Here is a 23,602-nt window from a genome sequence, read left to right on the forward strand (position 1 = left end):
TTGAGCTGCTATATATCACCTTGTTCTGAAACTCCTGCACTTTAGGACATCTTAATACGTAAGATGCTAGATTTTCCTTATCACTTAGCTATTTCGAGTTGTTTACTAAAACTGTGCACTATCTTAAAACATAAAGGCTCTTGACTGGCTGCTAGGGAGCCCTCTTTATCCCAAAATGCTGAGTTGTGACAACCACCTGGCACTAAGACAATGCAGAGAGAGAAATTCTCTCTGGCCAGTAATGAAGCATATTCCACCCTTCACAGCATGTGAATTGCATTCCCCATACATGTGCCCCGTCACCACGAGGCTGTCATTTTATCCCCATCAACTTTCCAGTACGACTGAGCACTTCATTCCCACCAGGAGGATGTACAGTGGTGGTTTGGAGTGAAGGCTCTGCAGCCAAAACCAGTTGGTTCAGATCCTATCACTGTTAAGCTGAACAACGGCCCCCCAAAGATGTCCACGTTGTGGTCCCAAGAATCTGTGAGTGTCTTACCTTACTGGGTAAAAAGGACCTCACAGGTGTCATTAGTTATGGATTCTGAGATGGAGAGATGATCCTGGATGATCCTATGGGCCCAATGTCATCACAAGGGTCCTTACAAGGGAGGCAGGAGGGTCAGATAAGAAGATGTGCCAGCAGAAGCAGAGGTTGGAGCTATGTGCTTTGAAGATGAAGAGGCCATAAGCCACGGAACATGGCCTCTAGACGCTGGAACCAGCAAGAAAACAGTTTCTCTTCTGGAGCATGCAGAGGGAACAAATCCGTGCCAGCACCTTGATTTTAGAATTCTGACCTCCAGAGCTGGGACAGAATAAATTTATGTTGTTTAAGCCACTAAGTTTGTGGTAACTGGTGACAGAAGCAACAGGAAACTAATGTACCAGCTCCAACATCGACCTTCTGTGGGGACCTTGAGATAGTTACGTCTGAGCTTCAGCTTTCTCTCTGTAAAACGGGTATAATGACAATAACTCATAGGTCTCCTGTGATGATTTAACATGGTAATACTAGTAAGGCCCTTAGAATAGTCCCTGATATATGGTAAGGGCTCAATAAATTTAACCTATATTAATATCGTTCCCTCCGAAAATCTATTCTACAAAACATGATTGAGCACTTTTGAATTAGCTGAAAAATTTAATGGAGAGGAGATGAAGGGAAGTATTTGTATTTGATCAGGCTTAATAGATTCCAAGTAAATATTTCTGTTTTCCCCCAGCGCCATGCAGCTTTCATGACAGGTGTCCTCATCTTTCTTCCCTTCACACACTGCTCCTGCACACACGCCACACGTGACAATTCTCAGCCCCTGCTCATTTCTCTTTAAATACAAGGTAAACCGCAGTCTCTGTGCAGTGGTTCTTCCTGACGCTGAGATTCAGGGCATCACCTGGCATGATAGCGGCCCCCAGGGCACGGCACAAGATACCTGGAGATGTGCCAGGTCCAGAAGGAAGATCAGAGAAGGCTTCACAGCACCCATCTCAGCACCACGCCCAGGGGGAGGGGCGTGAGCCTTCAGAGCCCCAAGGTGAAATTAGAAGGATGTTCTTTCTGCAGGGTCAGTGACGGGGCAAGACTTCGATCTCCTCTGTGGAAGCTGCAAGTTCTTCCAAAAGCGAGAACTCCCACTTGGAGCAAACACTTGGAGAAATCAAGTGGGTTTTCTGGTGCCTCTGTCAAGTGTTCCGCACCAGGTTCAGGCTGAGAAATTCAGTGCATGCAAATGGATTCAAAATAAGCTTCTTCACTTAACGGACGGGTCCCCTTTCCCTATCTGGCTTGGCCACCACCTCCTGCCATGGCGAATCCGCCTCTTCCTCAGGGCGGCTGATCACGAAGAAAATGTTTTCCCATTCCACGAATTGACTTTTCACTCTGTCTTCAGATGTCAGCGCCAGTTTATCATGTCACCTTCCTCTGACATGTTTGCCTTCCTCTGAGGTCTGCGTGCGTCAGTTATGCACCAACTATCGGAAACTTTGACCACTGGAGCTGGAAGATGAGCGTGTTCAGCATTGTCAGGTGATGCGGAGGGAGTACCGATTCTCCTCCAGGAATAGAAGGGAACAGGTGCTGAGTTACAGTGAGCACCTGAGAATGTTAATCTGCTCTCGCAGCCAAGCGAGGGAACCGCACTGGAAGCTGAGGAGTACTTGCGTCTCAGGTATGAGCTCCAACGTCCAGGCCCTCCATGTGGTCCTCGCCGCAGGCTTCCCCAGGCTCTGCTCTCCAGCCCGCTCCACCATCTGCCCTCACAGACGCGCACAGCGGACTCCACGCTGCCCTGTCATCCTGCTGCCCCAGACTCGGCCTCTCACAGCTGGAACTCTTGTCGCTCCCTCTCAGAGCAGCCTGATGTTAGTTTTCCAGCAGAATCTAAACACGTTGGGTTTTTCCCAGGGGGTCTGGGAAGGGGAAGGTTGATGTTCAGGTTTGACCTTTGCAAGTGGACTTCTCTGCTTGGAGAATTTACTCCGTGTGCCAAGGGAAAACCACGAGGTCTTAGGAACTGTAGAGGGAGAGAAAGTGGGGGGACCAGGACTAAAACCCAGTTTCACTTAGTCCAAGGATTGTCCGCATGCACATCCACATCCCAATCCACACGAAAGCTGTGAATATGTTAGGTTGCCTGGTGAGGGGGAAGTTAGGCTGCCGATGGAATTAAGGTTGCTAATCAGCTGACCTTGAGACACACAGACCATCCTGGATTATCTGGGTGGACCCAATGCAATCACGGGGCTCCTGAAAAGTGAAGAGGGAGATGGTAGAAGAGAGTCAAACTGATGCGGAGTGAGAAAGCCTTGACTGACCCTTGCTGGCTCCAGGGAGAAAGGAGAGCCAAAGAGCACAAGAGGCCTCTAAGCTGGGAAAGACGAGGAACGTATTCTTCCCTAAAGCCTTTAGAAGGGAACACAGTCCTGCCAACATGTTGATCTTGTCCCAGTGACACCTATTTCAGGGGAGGTTACGGCTCTGATATCCAGAATTGTAAAATAATAAATGTGTGCTGTTTTAAGCCACTAAATTTGCAGTTATTTGCTCAGTAGCAATAGGAAACTAATACAGGCATAATGTCACCATTTTGCCACAATCCCCACCACTCCTTATTACACTTTCCCATTTCAGTTCTTTGTATTTCCTGCCTGGCTCCTGCAGGCACTTGAATGTTCAAACTCTATCTTAGGCCATCAAGCTTTCCCTGAAATCTTGACAGCTGTGTGCTTTCTGATGACCAGAGGAGTCAGAGCATTTCTTTGCTATTTATGTTTCCTCTGGGGAATGCAGAATTCTTAGAAAATGGATACTAATCATCCACATTATCGTTCTATGTCACTATCTTAATTTTGCCGAGTATTTCCGAACATTTTATTCCAGCTTCCCGGCCATCCTCTAGAGCTGCTTTTCTCTACTGGGTTTTGCCAAATAACTAAGTCCTACAACAAAGGGTTGGACTATTTTCTCAGCAGGTGGCCCCACTGGAGGCGCAGAGGAGAGGAGTTAATCCATAACATCAGAGGGAGTCCCTCCGGCATCAGGGCACACTGCTTAGGCAGACAGTGCTGAGACAGCTGCTCTGCGGGGTGGGGCAGGTGGAAGGAGGGCTTTATCCCCATTTCATGGACAAAGAAATGAGCCAGAGCCTCACAGACTCTTCTAAAGCCACACAGCAAAGAGACCACGGACCCAGAGAGAAACGCCTCTCTCATCCCAGAGGTTCCTCCGTAAATTCCGCCATGCCTCTTTGCTGTGACATTTCCCCCACCTGTGAAACTTCGGGTCCAGCGTCCTAGAGCCTGTCCTCTCCCTGGGGCAAGAAGACAGCTCCGGTGAGGATGCCTCCCCCATCCTTAGCTTTTTACTCCCCAAATATACTCACTCTCCACCTACCAGATTCTATATTTTATCTTCCCAAATGCACAACCTGTACCAAATGCTACTTAAACATTAACTGTTGTGTTTCCTCCACTTGGGGGGACAATCCCGCTGCCATGAGATTGAAGCTGTTATGGGCACCCAGAGACTCTGCCTGCCTCCCCAGTCCCAAATACGGCTTCCTAAGGTAAGACGGCAACTACGAGCGCCTGGCAGCTTCATTGTAAGTGATAAAGTCCTGAGTGCGAAGCCCCAGGGGTTCTGAAATACTTGAGGAACCCACTTAAGACTGTCTTTCGGCAGGTTTTGTGACACAGCTGGTTGAGTTGACGCGTCTAGATACCCAGTCTGCACAGATAGCTCTTCGAAGGAGCTCAGCGATGTCAGGACAGCTGGCCAGTGTTCGGGAAAGGAACAGCACACACTTTGAAATAATCATTCGACTTTGTTTTTCAGGACAAGGTGTCCTAGCCAAAGGCATTGCCCTGTTGAAAAGAAAGAGTAACTGCTCAACAGGTGCAGGGTGTCCCTTGATGGTGATGAAAAAGTTCTGGAGGTCGATGTGCTGATGGTCACACAACGTTCTGAGTGTACTTGATGTCACTGAATTGTTCACTTTAAAATGGTTAAAATGGCAAATTTTATGTTGTCTTTTACTGCAATAAAAACATAAATAAATAAAACTTCAAGTGCTAAAAAGAGCTGCAACCTCTTTTGGCGAAGACGGGTCTTCACACACTCGCTCCTCCATTCATCCATCCCGTTGATGTGTGCTCCCCCGCTCTGGGCCAGGCACTCTTCTAGACCTCGGGGATCCAGCCCTGAACAAGACAGAGGAGGTGTCTGTCATCAAGTCCCCTACATCCCAGCAGGGGAAGGAGACAATAAACCGTTGGAATAAAGATGCGGGAGTGAAGAACTGAGGACAATACCGCCAGGTGAGCATGATGCCAGTGAGGCGGGACGAGGCTGCTGTAGGTAGGGTGGGGCTGATTGTAAAACTATTGATGCCTTGGTCCCCTCCCAACCAGCAGTGGGAAGATGTAGGGGACAGTATTTGGACAGAGAGAGTCCCAGGTGTAAAGCCCTGAACGGAGAACCATCTGGTGTGTTCTAGAAACGGGGAGAAGGCCAGTGTGGCTGGAGTGAAGGAGGGAGAAGCGTGAGATGAAGCTGCAGAGTCAGGGTCCAACCAAGCCACTCGTGTCCAAGGACGTTCCTTCTTTCAGAGGCAAAGTGGACCTCTGATCCATAATAGGATTCTCCGCCCCCCACACCGCCCCCTGAAAACTGCAGGAATTTAGAAGCCTGGAGCCAAAACTGAGAACATCAACCCACTCCCTTTCCCTGGCATGTCCTCGGCACGCAGGGCCCCCGAGTGCCCGCCGTGCCCGGTCCTCACTGAGCCACATTGCTTCGTCCACCCCCCCACCCGCCCCCCGCCGCCTCCTCCATCAGGACAGATGGGTCTTATCCAGTTCCCTGAAGGTCAAGCCTCGCACCGGGCTGCACCTCAGAACGACCTGGGGAAGTTTATCAAGTCCTCACGTCTGGCCTCCCTCCAGATTGAGCCAGGGTCTCTGGGGCATGCTCTGGGCACTGGGCTCCCCAGATGGTCTAAGGTGCCACTGGGGTTTCCTCTATTAACTGATGCATTCTCATTTCATCATGAGCTACCATGTTCCCTCTCAAATAAAACATACATATTCAAACAACTCTCTATGGATAATGCATTTTACCCCCAAAGAGTAACTCTCCTGAGGGGAATTTAAGGTTCCGTGACAGCCAGTGGGGAGATTTGTGGAGGGGAAATTTTGGCCGTCCTTGAGATACTAGTAATGAGTTCACTAGCAGCCCCTATTTCTGGGGCGCTCTAGTAGGAGTGCACAGGCGCGGCTGTGGGCGCGGGCTCCCAGCAAAGCCACCCCCTCCGTGCACATCCTCGATGGGGAGGCAGAATGCGTGTGTCCGCCCACGAGGAGGAGGGTGCCTTGGCACTGGGCAGTGTGTTCTGTGAGCTCCAGGGGGCGTCTTTCCCAGCGTTTTCCATGCAAATGATGCTCCCGGGAGCTGGGCCTTCAGTGGTCCTCTGTGAATTCGTTTAATCCTCACATCAGCCGTGAGTTAGGTCCTCTTATCCTTGCTTTACAACTGGGGAGACAGAGGCACAGAGAAGGCCACTGACCTGTCAAGGTGACACAGGTGATGAGCAGCAGACCCAGGGTTTGGTCCCAGGCAGCAAGGCTGCAGAGTTCACCCTCTGAATTGCCCTGTAACACCGCAATCCTGGCTGTTCCAGGCTGCCTGGAATGTAGACAAAAGCCCAGGGAACAGGATCCGCATCACGTTTGCCTGAGATTTAGGTCCCTCCCCATGGAAATAAGCGGCCCTAAAAAAAATTACATTTCTTGCTCACTGGATTGTGGATTGAAATGCTTTTCCACTCCAAATGCAAATCAGAGGGTAACTCCAGGAGAAAAGCAGCTGCTCCTCCACCTGAGTCCTCCCCCCAGGCACACCCTGCCGCCCCAGCACGCCTCTCCTCCTCTTTCCCTTCCTCTCTGCATCTTCTTCCATCATTGAGTGGCCATCAGGGGCTGTCTCTTTCTGAGTCAATTAATTCTCCCCACAAGTTTATGAGATCAGAATTATGATCACCCCTATTTTACAGAAGGGAAAACTGAGGTTCAGAGATACAAAGAATCTGCCCAAAAGTTTCACAGCCAGTCAAGGGCCAAGATGGCCCCTGACCCTAAGTGGTCTTGGCCAGAGCCCTGCCCTAAGCTCTCACTTTCCTCCACTTTCCCTCCCTTCTTTTCTTTTCCTTCACTCTGGATGAATATGTATATTCTCATTTTTTAATAAAGGAAGATGAAGCTTGGTTAAGGGGAAGAAAAGGCAATGAGAAGGAGGAGGGAGTTCAAAATCACTCCTCCTTGTTAGCTGATTACAAGATTCTTCTGGATGCCCTGCAGCTGTGTCTCCATAGAAAGGCAGCTCCAAATTGCACCATGGCAAGAACACTTTAACAATAATCACGCAAAATCTATTTATTCTTGACTGTTAATGTCGACACGATCTGCCCTCTTCATATCTGCGTAACTGGAGGTACAGCAGAGGAAGGATGCACTCTCAGAAGAAGCAAACACTGTTGGCACAGGCAGTCCTGCTTCTCGTAGATGCCACGGTCCTCTCTGGGGGTCCTATCACTGTCCCCACCACACTTCTCAGGAGTTGACCATCTGCCCCTCTAAGTGGAATAGAAGTGGGCGTGGGCTACTGCCAGAGGTGAATCTTGCCCTTGAAGCGACAGTGGACTTCGTTGGTTTTGCCTGTCTGCCGTTTTCCTTTAGGAACCTGACCTCCTCAGTGGTCAGTCCATGAGGGCCAGGAGGCTGAAACTGCTCATGGTTCCAGTCATTGACATGACCCACAGCTCCAGCCACAGAGATGGGTTCAGCAATGGGTAACAACCCAAACCAGGCCCGTGAGCATTCCTTGGGAATTCTAGTCTCTCCCATCACTAGGCTTGTTGGATCTTGGATTACAAGCCTGTAGGTGTGGTTTTCATCCAGCCTGTGAGCATCCACCCACTCCCCGGTGCTTAAGTGTCCAGGGCATGGGCATCTGTCAGGACCGGCTTTTCTCCATGGTGGCACCTACTAAAATGTTTTTTATCCACTCAGTAAAAGCCAGCCCATTCACAAGGCCCCACATTTTGGGGTAGATCTCCATCCTGCTATTTCCCTTTCTTTGCCTTCCACAGTTAAACTGCATTTCCCACCCTCTCTGTGCCAGGCATGGCCATGTGCCGTGCTCTCGGATATTTTCTATTTTCTTCCATCCTATTTCACATTTTTAATGCTGGTGGCTGCACATTACATCAGTTACGGCCCCCTGATGGGTCACAACCCACTGTTTAAAAATGGTGGACCAGATCAGGCCTCAACACAGGCAGACACCCAATGGTCCTGGACAGATGGGTTAGTGTTGGCATCTCTAAGAAAGCGGTCACAGGGCTCTCCTCCTTTTTCTTCAGGTGTCAGAAGGAGAGATTTCTCTGATCCATTTGCATCACCGAAGGTCCTTGGGCAGGAGAGGATGATTATGGCATTTGTGACAACGGACTCCTGTGGAAGTTCCTGGTACACCCGGCTGGATCTTACCCTGCCTGGGCTGTTCACTCGATTCCTCGGACGAGATTCCTTGGGCTGAATTTCTCAGGCTCTATCACAACCAGGCGGGCAGTAATTGGAGATTTTGAAAACAAACAACCAAATTTGAGCACATCAATTTGGAAAAGAAGAGAAAAATACCTGCCAAATTGTTAGCCATTTCCAACGCATAAGCACCTGCATCAGCGCATTTGACATCCTCCTGGAGATTCCCTCCCTCCCTTCTTAACTGTCCCTTGAATCCTAGCTCCCTCCCTCGGCCACAGCTCTCCCTGAAGGGGCCGCTGCCAAGGAGATGATGCTGGGACCGCCCTCCAACTACCCTGCCCGAAAGGCATCTCTGAGGGAGCAGGCTAGCTTTGCAGGTTGACAAACAACAGTAAATTCAATACCATCCATTTTCTTTCTGCCTTGTTTTCTTTGGATTATAAAAGAAATATTTGTTCCATATGGAGAATTTGGAAGAGGGAGTAAAAAAAGTCATCCATGGTCCTTTGACTTGTAACATTTTAGTATTATTTCCTTTCTGAGTTTTCCCCATGCTTTTCTTTACTGATACTTCAATTTACTATTATTTTATTTGCAGGGATTCAAGTTGTATATACGATAACAATGCGTTTGACCATGAGTTAACAGACGAATCCACTCGTGATGCCTGAAAACCACGATGCGTATCTTTACGGGGGGCCCAGGGGTGGGCCAGGCCCGGGGTTAGTCCGGAGACCGGCTGAGCTTTCAGCACGGCATCCTCTCTCCTTCCTTCTGTTCAGTGTACTGGTTTTCTTCCTCATTCGTAGTTTATTCATTCAACTTTCCGAATGCCCCTCTTGATTGTTTCCTTCAAACAATTTTCACAGAAAGCAGACTTGCATTAGGCACACGTTTAGCTTCCACAAATTTGTCTAGACCCTTTCTGCTGAGAGGGAGAGGGAGAGAAATGGCAATTTGAATAGTGAGGGTGGGATTGTGTCCTCTCGTCTGTGCCAGGTGAGGGTGGGATGGGAACAGCAACCTCCCGTCCCCTCAGACGGTCTGAACTCCGCAGAGCCTTTCATAAATTAGTGTCCCGTCACCCTGAGTGCTTTCTACCGCATTTGTGGGGCAAGGGAAAGGCTTTTTCAAATCCTATACACCAGGGGTCGGAAAAATATTTCCAAGAGCCAGATGGTATTTTTAGCTCTGTGGGACATATGGTGTCTGTCACAATTACTCAAACCCCGCCACTGTAGCAGGAGAGGAGTCATGGACAATACGTAAATGGAGGGCAGGGCTGTGTTCCGATAAAACTTTATTTACAAAACAAGCAGAGGGCCGAGTCTGGCCCACCGGCCACAGTTTGCCAACCCCTACTATACACCACTTACTGGTTTTGCCTTAACAGGGAGGCTGCTTAACCTTCCCCACTCCCATTTCTACAGCGGGGATGTGAATGTCCTCGGCCCATATACCAGGAGGGCCTGGAAGTAATGTCCACCTTCCTCGCTGCCCCTCACTGACTCCTGCCTCTGGAAAGGAGTGGTTTTTCTGAGAGCTGAGGCCAGCTCAGCTCTGCCCACTCTCCTTCAGAGAGCCCTGCCTCCCCGCTCCTCTCCTCTGGGTTCTGGGTGGGCGAGGCTCACACTGGAGGGAGAGGAGGAGAGCAATAGAGTCTGGCCACAGGTCAGGCCCTGTCCTCCAAGCTAGTTTTAACACGAATGGAGCAGATGGATTTTTCTCCATCTCTTTGGCTCCTGTATCTACCTCTCCAGTGATTCTGAACTGGGAGGGTGAGCGGGGTGTCTTCCATTTTCCCCACCGTTCCTCCCTGCTCTGTGCCCAGGGAGGCCGCATTGTGGGGCTCCCTGCCCTGTGTATCTAGCTGGCCTTGACCCATGGGAGGCAAAGCAGGAGACAGGAGTGTGGGAAGGGAGCAGGTCCAGCCTTAACCCCCAGCTCCCTCCCTGCAAGGTGTTCCTGGCTGGGCTGCATCCGTCTACCAAAGGCCACATCTCCTTTCTAATGGCCTTATCCATGTGGCCAGGAGGAAAAGGACAGGACAAATCATCTTGCTACCCAGACCCAATCCTGCCTTCAGATCCTCTGGTGGGTTGAATAGTGCCCCCAAAACACATGTCCGCCTAGAACCTCAGAACGTGACCTTATTCGGAAATAGGGTCTTCGCAGATGTACTGTAGGTAAGGATGGAGATGAGATCGTACTGGACTAGGGTGAAAGTGTCCTCAGGAGAGACAGAAGAGGACAGCTGAACACATACAGAGGAGGAAGCCCTGTGAAGACAGGCAGAGACTGGAGTGATGGGTCTATAACCCAGGAACGCTCGGGGCCACCAGGAGGTGGAGGAGGCAGGAAGGATGCTCCCTGGAGCCTTCAGAGGGAGCACAGCCCTGCTGCCCCCTGGGTTTTGGACTTCTGGCCTCTAGAACGGCGACAGAATAAATTCCTGGGTCTTAAGCCCCCAGTTTGCGGTCATTTGTTGCAGCAGCCCTAGGAAGCTAACACAGAACCTAAACGACGAGTCACACACAGCATCTCTTTCTACAGTGTCTGCGTTTTCCACGAAACACACCCAGATCTTTTTCTCCATGGGCGACAATGATGAAGAATTCCATTTCTTTGGGGAAACTTATGTGCTGAGCTCCCAGAAAGGCTTCCTTCGTAGCATCCGCACCGCTGAGGTCTGACAGCAGCCAAGCCCGTCCGGCACAGCCCAAGCCCGGGGGGAGGACAGGCTCGGCTGGCAGCAGCAACACGTCTGCGGGAAGACCCCAGCCACCCCCTGCTTCTGTTTCCTTCTGATTCCAAAGTGTCCTTTGTCTGCTTTTCACTTATGACAAAATCTCAGGCAGCCTTACTTCCCTCTGGAGCCCAAACCAATACATCTTCCTCCAAGTACAATTTCACGACATTTGTCATTCAAATTTAAATTGTAGGGAGGAGCAGGGCTTCTAAGAATCGAAGGTTTTGTCCACTATTGTGCCAAGGATTTTGCAGGATTTTACGCCTTTCCATATTAGCAGAAACATGAAAATGGAAACAATAACTTGCTAACAAGTTTTCCAGGAGGTTTTTTTTTTCTCTTTTGGGGGGAAGAAAATTGGCCCTGAGGTAACGGCTGTGCCAATCTTCCTCCATTTTGTACGTGAGATGCTGCCACAGCATGGTTTGATGAGCAGTGTTTAGGTCCACGCCCAGGACCTGAACCTGCAAACCCCAGGCGACTGAAGCGTAGTGCGTGAACTTAATCACTACACCACCAGCCGGCTCAATCTAGCAGTATGTTCATAAGGCAATTTCCCTTGGGGTTCTGTTTGTCCCTTTAGGACAAAGGTCACAAAGGACAAAGGTCTTCTTTAGGAGCCAGAAGAACTCATAGGCCTACAGGTCCAGTCTTGGAAGACAAAGAAGCCTCTCCACCAGCAGACATCTGGAATTTTGTGTGTCAGCCTGGCTCTGCGTGGGCTCTGCCTGACTTCTCACAGGTGGAACCCAAGATGCCTCATCTTCTGGCTGTGCCGCTTGGGCACAACCTGGCGCAGGAGTGAGGACCACTCAGCACCCACAGGTGCACACCCAGACATACAGGGGGTTCACACGCATCGGGTGAACCTTTGCTCAATAGGAGGTGGGAGCTGGGGGTAGAGTCTTCCTTTCTCCCTCACCAGGGACTGCTCCGAGACCCCTCCTCCGGCATCCTCTCAGAAGCCAGGCCTTCGAGGTGAGTGAGTAGTCCTGCAGGATGCAGGCAGTGGGCTTGGCAAAGACCCCCATCCCTCCTGCCTCCCTCTCCTTCCCCTCCCTCCACCTCCCTGGGTTCGCACAGCCCAGTAAAGGGAGCCTAGGGGGCCAGCCCCGTGGCCAAGTGGTTAAGCTCGTGCGCTCCACTTGGGTGGCCCAGGGTTTTGCCAATTCAGATCCTGGGCACGGACATGGCACCGCTCATCAGGCCATGCTGTGGCGGTGTCCCACATAGCAGCACTAAAAGGACCTACAACTGGAATATACAACTATGTGCTGGGGGGCTTTGGGGAGGAGAAGAAGAAAGAAAAGCTTGGCAACAGATGTTAGCTCAGTGTCAATCTTAAAAAAAAAAGGGAGCCTGCTGTGACATTACGGTGTCTCACCCCCTCTGCCTTTTCATTGGTGGGCCTGTGACCCAGAGTCCAGTTGGATGTCTGTTGGGGAGGGCCTGCCTCCCCAGATAAAAGTCCAAACCTCATGGGAAAGTATATTAACTTTTTATTGCTGCAGTAACAAATTCCACAGCCACAGCAGCTTAAAGCAGCACCCACTGGTCAGCTCCTGATTCTGGAGGTCAGAAGTCCAGGGGGGCTCAGCTAGGTTCTCTGCTGAGGGTCTCGCAAGGCTGACATCAAGGTGCCAGCCAGGCCGGGTTTTGATCTAGAGGCTCTGGGGACTTGCCTGCTTCCGACCTCATTCTGATCATTGGAGTTCAGCTCTTGGTGGCTGTAGGACTGAGGTCTCCATCACCCTGCTGGCTGTCCCCCAGGGTCACTCACTCTCAGCTCCTAGAGACTGCTTGCATTCAATTAGATTAGGCCACCAAGATAACTTCCCTTTTGATTAATGCCAAGTCAGCTGATTAGTAACCTCGATTACATCTGCAAGATTCCATTTATCATGGAAATATAATCACAGGCAGATATCTCAATACCTTGACAGTATCTGGGATCAGGACAGGAAATCTTGGGGGACCATCTCAGAATGCCGCTTACACCAGAAAGCCTTTTGCATTTTTCCCTCCCTCCTTCCTCCTACCTGGAACACAGATGTGATACCTGGAGGCATAGCAGCCATCTTGCAACCATGACGCAGCCAAATGCTAATGATGCTGCAGAAAAATAGAACCTGGGTCTATGTGACAAAATCAAGCCACTGCACAATGTCTAGAATCCCTTTCTCTTGACTTCTTGTATATGCTTCTAATAAACTCTTATTTGGCTAAGCTACAGTTAGCTGAGTGTTCTGTTAATTCCTCAAAACACAATCCTCTCTGATACACCAGGCCTGGCCCTCCCTGCTTTCTGTTAATGATCTGATCCACCCGAAGCTCACACATGTTTTCTGGATCAGGGACAGAGTACGTGGTGAGAGCAGCTTCCAGGCTGGCTCCTTCACTCAACTTGGGCTCCAGGGTTCCCAGCAATGGTGCTCACGGCCTGGGGAAAGAAGGAAGACTCTCCTTCCCCAGGACTCCAGCTTCAGCAGCTGACTCAGTCCAGCCCATGTTACAGACTCACCCTCCTGTCTCCTCCTCCACCCTCCCACCCACATCTGAATTCAGAGCACCCGCTCACACAGCAAATTGCATCGTCTAGCTCTATCCATTTGCTAGCAAGGAGCCTAACGAGGTCAGACAGGTAATGCAATTCTCTCACGCTCCCCAGCGATCCAAGTAAAACGGAGCTTGATCTGATTTTTATTTCATAAAGCGGCCTCAGCATATTGGCTCAACAGGAAGAACTTCCCTTTTCATTGGAGCAAGCACTTTCGCCTTTGGGTGTGTTTGTGTCATAAAATGGGAAGCTCTGGACTTTGGACAGAGCCCATGACCTTCTATCTTTGAAGCATTTGCTCCACCCTGAGCGTTGGGGAAAATAGCTTCAAAGCAGGTGGAATCTTAGAGTTCCTCGTCTTTACCTATGAGAACAGATGCCACACTGTCCTTGGCCCCAAAGGCATGTGCCCCCTGCAGTAGAATGTGAGATTAGTCATCTTAGGGGATCACCATGATTTCTGTGTTGAACTTGTCTAGATGTGTTGCTAACGTGAGTTGAGAAAATACAATGCCATTGAGTCTAAGATCCAGACCTGTTAAACCCACACCTGCGGTTATTTGAGTCCTTACACCAAAGCACCCTCTTTAATTTTGAGAAAACAAGAGGCAATGGAGCTTCCAACGGCACCAAATCAAATACCTTTCTCTCACCTGATCAAATTAATGGAACCATGAGTCGAATTTCTATGGCTTATCAATGGCATTGTCCAGCAACATCGACCAGATAGCGGAACGACCTAATTGAGTTCAGTGCTGAAGAGATGGAGCCAAATCTCTGGGGAAGAAGGCCAGGGTCGCTGAGCGGGCTGACGGTCGTTTGCCTTCCTGATGGCCAACTTAGGCACAGGCTGACCCAGTCGACTTGCTGCAGGACAAAAGCTTGACGTGGCCATCAGGAGCCTGGCCAGATGCCGAAGGCTCTGCTGCGTTAATTCTCTGTTCACGCCCTGCATCTTGGTTGTATGGTGGTGTCTAGATGCGGGAAAATAGTACGACTCTGGTGAAATCTGAGAACGTCTGCTGTGTGGAAACTTTCTCCCGTGAAGGTCTCGGGGCAATTCTTCTTCCTGCCCTGAAAGAGGGAAATAGCAACATCAGCGGCATTGGAATTTGGGCAGCCCGGGAGTTAAAGTCCGGCTCTGTCACTGTCCAGCTGTGTGATCTTGGGTAAGTTACTAAACCTCTCTGGGTCTTGGTTGTGTCATCTGTAAAATGGGACAAGTAATAGTATCAGGTGGGACTACTGTGCTGGATTAAGTGAGATGTTCTGTTTAGAGGGCCCAGCACATAGCAGCTGCTCATTGCTGTCCCCTTGGCTCTCTCCAGGAAATTGCCATAAAACAGCGCTGCCGCTGGGCACACCTAGTTCTTCAGTCCCTGGGGCCCAAATAAACCAAACCACAGGAAATTCAATATCAGGGATCACACGGTCCCTGAGATTGTCTCTGGCGATTCTCTCACTCACAGACGCAAGCTAAAGAGATCAAGTGACGTGCTCAAGTCACTGGCAGGTTGGCAGCGCAGCCAGGAAGAGCATCCTTTCGAGGGCACTTTGTACGCCTGCAGCCACAGAAAGCTCACCTGACGTGGATCGGGTGACGCTGGAATTTATTATCTCATTAACAAAAGGGCATCTGAGCCAGGGCTGGTTAATTTATGTAAGTAACATCTTCTCACCCTAATTGGGCTCTGCCATCCAGGATGCCAGCTTTGTCCTCAGGCCAGCCCCGTCATGGTGACACATTCAAGATGTCACCTCCACTCACAGCTATGCCCATAGGAAGAAGAGTCATCCACGATCATTATGCAAAAAAGCCACAGAATATTGATGCTTAACTGAAGGGCATCACGAGGGCATTGGAACGGACTGCACGAAGCTAGAGGGGCCACTTGAATCTTGAGAGCTCAGCCTAACCTTAACCCACCCTACATGCTCATGGAACACCTCTTAACGATAGAGGGCCCAGGATTTAGATAAGAGCAGCTTTAAAGGAAAACGAAGGAAGCCAATACAGACTGTCTCTAAGCCAAACTCAGTAGAATGTATGAAACAAGCACATCAGGAAAAGTTAGAAGGACCCATCTCCAGGGATGGGGTAGAGGGAACGCCTTGCTTTCCACGGGACGGCGCTTTCCCACCCTTTAAAGACAACATATTGTTACCCAGACAAAGACTGAGCAGTTTATCCTAATGTCGGGCAAACATTTACAGCTGTAAGAAAATAAAAAAAGGCTTTTCTTTTGAAAAAGCTTCCCAAAATACTCCATGTCATTCTGAGCGCCTCACTTTGCTCAGCGTGCTTTTCCGTGAAGTCGCACGCCTGCAAGTGATGGAGAGTCACGCGGGATTGTGGGTGCCCAGTGTGGGCTGGGGTGGCTGGGGTCCCCGACTCGGATCAATGCTCTTCCCCTGTGAGTCACTTTGCCAACACATTTGTAATTGAGATGAGCAGTTTCAGGAGCAGGAAGAGAGTTTCTCGCTTTCTGCTGATGAAATGCTCAGGGAATGGGTAACTGCTGGGATGAGTCTGTGGGAAGGCAGAGAGCCCATCCCGGGACACCTGGAGCCCAAAGAAGAAGGCAACAGGAGAGGTGGCTGTCCCCGAATTTGCGGTGGACCTCACTCACGCGCTTTGACCTCGCCCTAACACTCTCTTGAGCTGGTGCAAGCTGTGAAATTGGCATTCTCGTTTCTTTAAAAATTCCACCTTCTCTTCCTTTACATAATGCTAAGAAGTCCTATTAATCTGTAGCCACTGTGACCATTTGCTCCTCTGTGGTAAGACCTAACAAACTCTTTCATATGGAGATGTTAAACCTTTCGTTGATCGCTTTCAACAGCGTTTTCTGTATGGAGCGAAATGAGAGCCCACTCAGATAATTCTGCACCTATTGGTGAGTGTTTCAGTTGGGATCTCAAATGTAGGAAGAGGAGACATTCATCATTGGTTTGTATATGTGTCCGGTCCCTTTGAGGAAAATCATGCCTCTCGGCAGTGGCACCAGTGGCATTTGGGCAAGACCATTTGTCAACATGTGGGACATTCATCCACACTGCAAGTGGTCTTCCATCCCTGGCCCTGCCCACTGAATTATGCACAGTGGTGCCTACAGCCATGGGGACGAGTAAAGTCCCTACAATTTCCAGATGCCCCCTAGGGGCACAGTAACCACCCAGGTAAGAAAGAAATACCAAAATAAAGAGCATGGGCAATGCACAGACATATTCCCCGTCCCCAGCACACAGTCCTGGATCACAAGGCCCTTCTCAGCTCCTCCTCACTCTTCTCATGGAAACGCAGCCTTTTCCTTTTGGAGAGCCTTCCTCCACACCACCACACCCGTCTCTCCCCCGAGTGGCTTGAGACACCGATACCATTCACTTATAAGACATTGCCTCCGTAGTAGCAGTGGTTTGAGGGAAAGCTGGACCAATGGCCAACTGGGCTAATTACAAGCCCCTCCACTAGGATGTTTTAAATTGGCAGTGAAAGAATATGAGCCCAGGAGCTTCCAGCACTCATGGTCCCAGGCTCCTGGAGAACAGTGGGTCTAAGTGTAGAAAGTTCTCTCACAGGGAGACACAAAGGAGTGAGGGGCAGGTAGAGGAAGACGGGAGGAGAGAAAGCGAGGAGGAGAAGGAGAGAAGAGCAGGGAAGAGAAGCCCCAAATGCACTCAAGTCCCCAGTTCTAGTTGAGGCTAAGACCAGCTCCACACACTCTTCTTGGCAACACGGGGTAATTTTTTCCCATTTATATGGGCTCCTGCCAATTTCAACCAAATAGCCTGACAAATACAAAAAGAGGAGGAGTGATTAATAACCATTTTTACAATAAAAGAATGCATGGGCCAGCCTGGTGGCATAGTGGTTAAGTTCACGCACTCTGCTTCAGCGGCCTGGGTTTACAGGTTCAATCTTGGGTGTGGACCTGTGCACTGCTCATCAAGCCATGCTGTGGCAGCGTCCCACATACAAAATAGAGGAAGATGGCCACAGACGTTAGCTCAGAAATAATCTTCGTCACACACACAAAAAAATGCATGAATGACTGCCTTTGTCTTATCCTGCAAATCACATCACAGGGGGCTGCCCAATTTATTAATGGAGAATTCTCACCCTGGAGCTGTAATAAATCCACTACTTGCCTGTTGATGAGAGAAGATCCCCATAGGGTCTCTCTTCCCTACCAGGTCTCCTGGTGCTGGCTGTTGAGAAGCAGCCTGTGAAAAGGCAGAGCTGTGCAAACTCCCATCTCCACACGGAGTTGATGAGAAAACTCCCACTGGAACACAACGAAATGCACAAATATTACAGCATGCAGCCTACGTTTAAGTCTGTGCAATGTTGCCAACTGCCCTGCCTCAGCAAGCATGTGCCTTATCCTGCCCTTCTGTCCTTCACAGCTTTTAAAAATTAAAATATTCTTTATTATGTGAAATTATAATCGCAACTGGTTATAATTTATAATTTGCTGAATATTTAAATATATTTAATTTGCAAAATAAAATACTGGAACTACTGGCACATTCATTGGAAAATATGTATTTGGATGACAGGTTTGCTCACCCCATATTAATTTTCCTTCTGTAACCAGCACTCTTGTTTTTATTTGGGGAGCCACGCATCCCTCACCATCACTCCTTGGTTTATGAGGGTTGAATCCCTGTCTCAGACCCACAAATGGGTGTGGGACCCAGGCTGGCCAATCAGAGCTCAGCTCCTGATGGGCCACGGTGATTGGATCAGGAATGAACACATGACCAAAGCCACAACCAATGAGGTAAAGCCCCAGGATTTGTGTTCCAGTTACTAGGGAAGAGAATTTCTCTATGGAGGCTGCCAAGCTGGTCGGATGCACATCTGGAATCCTCATGGCCCACCACCATGCTGCCTGAGAGCAAAGCCGACTGAGAAGCAAGAAAGGAGAAGGCGGCCACAGAAAGCCTCAGTGTCTTTGTGTGAGCCCCAGGAGCCAGCCAGGCTGAGGGGCAGCCAGCCTCTTGGATATTCAGAGACAAAGAGCCAATAAAGTCCCGCTTTGGCATCAAGCAGTTTCAGCTGCGTTTCTGTCCTTGAACCAAAAATTTCTCAACTGGCACCACATACCATTGTTCCACGGAATCTGAAAGAACATGGAGACGTAAGATGCAGTAGAAAGAGTGCCAAGACAGAACTTAGACGGTCTGGACTCAGTCTCACTCCCCTGAGCAATGGACTCATAGTTCATCTCTCTGTGCATCAGTTTACTCATCTGCGGAGTGGGTACGCTAATATGTATCTTACCTCCTGCTCAGTAAAGAATTAACCTTATTCTTACTTAGAATGACTCTCCTTTCAGGGGAGCACTGCATGAGGAGTCAGGAGACTCAAGAAGACCCAATGGATTAGTCCATGAGAAGTTCTTAAAACAGAACATGGCATATTGTAAGTCCTAGTATGTATCAGCTCTTAATATTTTCATATTTTAGTATGAGGAGGAGCAGGAGAGATGGTTGGAGGGCTGAAGAGAGAGGCTCAGGCCACTGAGGGCAGGGGGAGCTCTGAGTTTCTGGAGAAGGGGGACCATTTGCAGTAGAAAAGTTGCCTCAAGTTAGGAAGTGACCCCAGAGTCAGGCTTCCCCTGACCAGTCGGGCAGGCATGGCCCCCACTCTATGATGCCCCCGTCTCAGGATCCCTGGGTCCAGGCACAGAAGCCACCACGGAACACTGCAAGGGAATGCAGCTTCTGGGCCCCATTTCGATGGGGGGACAGAGCTAAGGAGCATCTGTGCTGTCTCCTGACTCCATCGTCAGCCTCCCCGGAAGCCTTGTGGCAGTCCTATTTCTCCGTTCTGACGTTAGTGCTGATCATCTTTGCTGACCAGTTTCTGTGCCCACACCCAGACTTCCAGAGGTATCCCTCAGGTTTCCTATCTAGGCCCAATGGCAACAGTTGACGTTAGTCTCCCCACCTTCTCTAAGCCATTCAGCTGCTCATACCAGTGACGTTCTCATGCTCAGATTTAAATTAATACTCTGCCTTTTCTTCCTGTACCATTAGCAGCTTCTAAGGTCCACTGGATCACTTAAAAGGGCCTGATTAATGTGTTATTATTGATGCAACAGACACATGCTTTATCTTAATACCCATATCTATATTGGGATATAATAATAATGACAACAGCAACAACAACAACTAAGATTTTTGATCACTTACTATATGCTGGTCACTGTGCTTCATTATTCATGCATACTGTCTCATATAATCTTTGGAGACGGTATTATTAATATTCTGTGTTACAGATGAGCAAGTTGAGGCTCTGGGAGACTAAGAAACTTGTAGAAGTGAAGCCAAAATACAAAAGAAACCAATTGAGTAGATGCAGAGAAAGATAACTCAGACACATGATTCTTTCATTGACCCTGGATTCAGCTGTACCTGAAGCCACCTGCATCCCTGAACTTGCCATTTGTGGGAGCTAATAAATTTTCCATTCTGCTTTAGGATATTTGAAAGAATTCTGACTAACAAAACCACCCTGAAAGGTAAATATAATTGTCCCTATTTTGGTAATTTAAAAAATGAGGCTGAGAGGTTAAATCATTGAGCTAAGGGCTCCATGAAAGGGGAGATTATTCCTATCTTGCTGACCACAAAATCTACGTCTGTAATAAAATGCCTGGCACTCACCTTTGGCCGAGAGGAGAAGGAGGAAGGACAGAGAATGGGAAAGAAGAAAGATTCATTATACAGCTGAGAGGGAGAAAGGGCAGGATTTTAATTGAAGTTTTCTTGCTTCCATGGGCATTTCAAAAAAAATATTATCCTTCTATTTGAAAGTAGTCACTTCTTAGTTTTTCCTCTGGATCTATGATCACTTTCTTTTAGTTGTAGGAATATAGAATACTTCCTAGTTTCCCCTTGAGCTAGGTCACCAGCGACGTTACTCCCTGTTTTAGCCAAGGAGCAGAGCAGGAACAGGAACCATCGTAGATACTTTAAACATGGTTATCGAATGCAGGAACGAGCACAAGAAAATCACTGGGATGGCTGATGGAGACGGCCCTCGGCTCTGCTCCTGCATTGTCCTGGGTTTTGAATGTCAGATAATTTTGGATTATTCTCTGCACATTGTAAACGTTATGCTGTGGGGATTCTGTATTCTGTGGAGACTCTGAATTCTGTTCTATTCTTCAGAAAAGTGTTAACTTTTAAAATGATGGCTGGCGATCAACTTGGTTGGACTCAAAAAATGTCTCTGGGGCTGCAGCTCAAATCAGTTCAGGTCTTTTACCCTCCATGCATATGTGGTTCATGGGTCTTCCGAAAACTGGGGTGACATTTATGAGCAGAATTTGAGGGTCTTCCTTTCTGGTTCTGTCCAGTTTTGGACTCCTCGCCTCTACTCTGCAGTGGCTGTGATTGTTCCAAACCCTGTTCTCTGGTCCTTCAGACCAGAAAGTGTTGTTTTCCACAGGAGAGTAAGTTGTTCCATGCAACAGTGACGTGACCTGTTCTCAGGAGACAAGCCACAAACACAGGAACCTTTCTCCATGCCTTTTCCTTCATCCAATGTCCCTTCTCTCTTCAGAGCCTTCAGGAAGGTCGTTGTGTCCACTTGTTTGTGATCTTTTTGTTTCGTATTTCCTGCAGAATGTCTAGTTGTTCCCTGTGTGAAGATGGATCCAGTAGGCACTCACTTGGCCACAGCACAGGCTGAACTCCTTCCTCTCCTCCGGGAATGGTTCCCCTGGCATTGCACTGCGCTGCCCTACTCTGGAAGCTGGACACTCTCACCTCTCCAGAGTCTCCTGCAAGTTCCAGTCTGTTCACCTGAAAGATACGGGAAGCCCAGCTTGTCCCGAATCCCATGCAGGGCTTCAGGGAAGCTGGCCGGTGATCTTTGCTTATCCTCCAACTCCCCCTTCTGGATCTGTATTTCTCTAGCTTTTCCCACAATTATATAAGGCTCATTCCTAAAATAAATTCCCTCTTCACAGTGGTTCTGCCTCCTTAACTGAGCCTTGCCTAACACAGCGGCATTTGAGTTCCATCAATAAAGACAATGGCAACCCGAAGGATTTATGTGCAAGGCCTTCTGTAGTGCTCAGCAGGGAGAGAACCACTCCTCCCCTTGGCCGGCCTTGCTCCTAGTCCCAGCTGGCCTGAGCTCCAATCTCGGAACGCTCCATCAAGATCCAATGTCAGGCTCCTGAGCTCCATTAAGGCAACTGCTGTAAGCTGGAAACACTATCTACTGAAATCCGACTACAGATGGGCCACCCCAGGAAGGACCACAACTTCTACTCACAAGTCAGAGGCAAAGGGGCTAATGGTGACCAGTACTGGTCCTGAGGAGAAGGACGCCATCACTGTGAAACGCTGCTGAGCTTGATGACACTGCTGTGATTGTCTGCCACTTTGCTCAGAGGCCAAAACCTGAGCTTTTCTTCTTTCTCTTTCTCAACCAGCAGACAACGCCGGTCGTTGCCACCAGGGAGCACTGTTTACCCTGTAACCATCTGCGGGCCGCAAGTGGGTTAGCGAGCAGAGCTGTTTCTCGCAGAAATTAATGGAATCAGCATTGCATTGTTCCAAGCATCAAAACAAGACGCTTTCGGCAGTTTTCCATCTGAGACTCAATCCTTTTTTAACAGGCCATCGGAGAGCTTTAAGAGGGGTCCAGAACAGTGTGGTGGGTCTTCCTGCGCAGCTCCTTTAGCGACTTGGATTGTCTGAACCTGAGAAAGGTGGTTGAAAACAGCTAGTCCTGTGTTAAAGTGGTCGGTGTCCCTCCTTCCCCGAACTGGCTGGATTTTAATGAATCACAAGCAATGTCATAACTTAGGATGCTGAGCCCGGTCGGCCAGAAGGGGCCTTAAAAGACAGATTAATATTGCAACTCAAGTGCTGTCTTGCATCCTGTGAGTTTGAATTATTTCCTATTAAAAATGCAGTGCTTAGGTTCTAATGAGTAATGACTATAAAACTGAGGGAAAAACCCCCAAAGACTTAGAAGTGGCGTGGATGAAATCAATATAATAGTTGAATCCACCCCAACTCCATACCACCGACTTTGGAGTTAGTTTAATCTCTTTCTTCTGGCTGGCGGTTATGGGGACTGACCGGGTGTAACAATTTCTGTTCCTGTTCATGGGCTGTCCCATGTTACTGTCTTGTTCTTTCTTCCGCAAAGACGCCTCTGCCCTCCTGTCTTTCTTTCCCGTCGTCACTATTAATCTCCCACCATCCCTGAAGCCTATGATCAAAGATCACTTCCTCGAAGGCATCATTTAGAATTTACTCAACAATATTTATCGAGTGCCAGGTCTGTTCTGGGTCTGTCCTGGGTTCTGGGAAGTGGCCATGGAAAGAAAGACCTTGCTGAGGGGGAACATTTGAGAGGAGAGGGAAATTATAAGAAGAGAACTTCAGAGAGAACTAGCAAGCACAAAGTCTGTGAGGGAGAATGAGCAGAGCCTGTACAGCGAACAGTAGTAAGGTGAGTGTAGATGGAGTGTAGGTAGGCTGTGAAACTGTTCTGATCTTCTCTGGGCTCCTACAACATTTAATTTATGCCTGTTTTCTGAGGTTTATTCAAGATATTTGTGTATGCGTCTTATCTTCTTGATTACACTCTCTGAGGAGAGGCCCCCCCAGCCCAGTGCTCACCCACAGTACTCGCTCCATTGTTATTTATTGAATTAAAGAATGCTGAGACATGGAGAGTGTTTTACTCCTGCAATAAGACCCAATTATCCAAAAGAACAGGGACACACTTGAGTGGGCAAATCGTTCAATGAATCTGAACACATACGGTTTCAGTCAGGGTGAGTTAGGTTATGGTGCAGGAACAAACAACCCCAACGCATCAGAGGCTTAGAACAGCAAACATTCATTTCTCTTTTGGTTCTTTGTCCATCGCTGGTTGGCAGGAGGCTCTGCCTGTTGAGGTCGTTCAGGGACCCGCTGCCTTGACCAAAGCCAGTCACTGTGCCCACTCCCTGCGAATACTGGGTTCAATGAGAGGTCTGTATTGAGTAATTGTTATTAACTTCAGGACAAACTCTCCAATCTCATGGTTCTTCTGGAATGATCAAATGCAACAAACATGCTCATGACTGCTTTGTGCTACAAGCAAGAAAGAATTTAACTTTGGTGAATTTTTCAGAGAAATATAGTTTGGATTTTTGACTTTGGATAATTATGTAGGGAGAAGAAGAGGGTAATGATTTAGGGATTGCTACACAAAAGGGAGTCTA

General features: G+C 48.8%; 1 long non-coding RNA gene across 2 annotated transcripts in view; it reads right to left on the bottom strand.

The window, feature by feature from the left end:
* The window catches only part of LOC138925359 (uncharacterized), a 66,160-nt gene extending 44,334 nt beyond the window's left edge, over positions 1-21,826 (bottom strand). The window contains exons 1-5 of one of the 2 annotated variants that reach the window (XR_011441395.1): positions 21,652-21,826; positions 20,031-21,173; positions 17,505-17,641; positions 14,009-14,429; positions 503-2,755 (exon numbers count right to left, since the gene is read on the bottom strand). This is a non-coding gene — a long non-coding RNA (uncharacterized lncRNA). Of the gene's footprint in view, positions 1-502; positions 2,756-13,477; positions 14,430-17,504; positions 17,642-20,030; positions 21,174-21,651 lie in introns of those variants that run through there. The other variant, XR_011441394.1, reaches the window with a different exon arrangement.
* Between the last annotated feature and the right edge of the window lie 1,776 nt (positions 21,827-23,602).

The sequence above is a fragment of the Equus caballus genome, chromosome 8 (assembly GCF_041296265.1).
Source record: "Equus caballus isolate H_3958 breed thoroughbred chromosome 8, TB-T2T, whole genome shotgun sequence".
NCBI classification, from domain to species: Eukaryota; Metazoa; Chordata; class Mammalia; order Perissodactyla; family Equidae; genus Equus; species Equus caballus.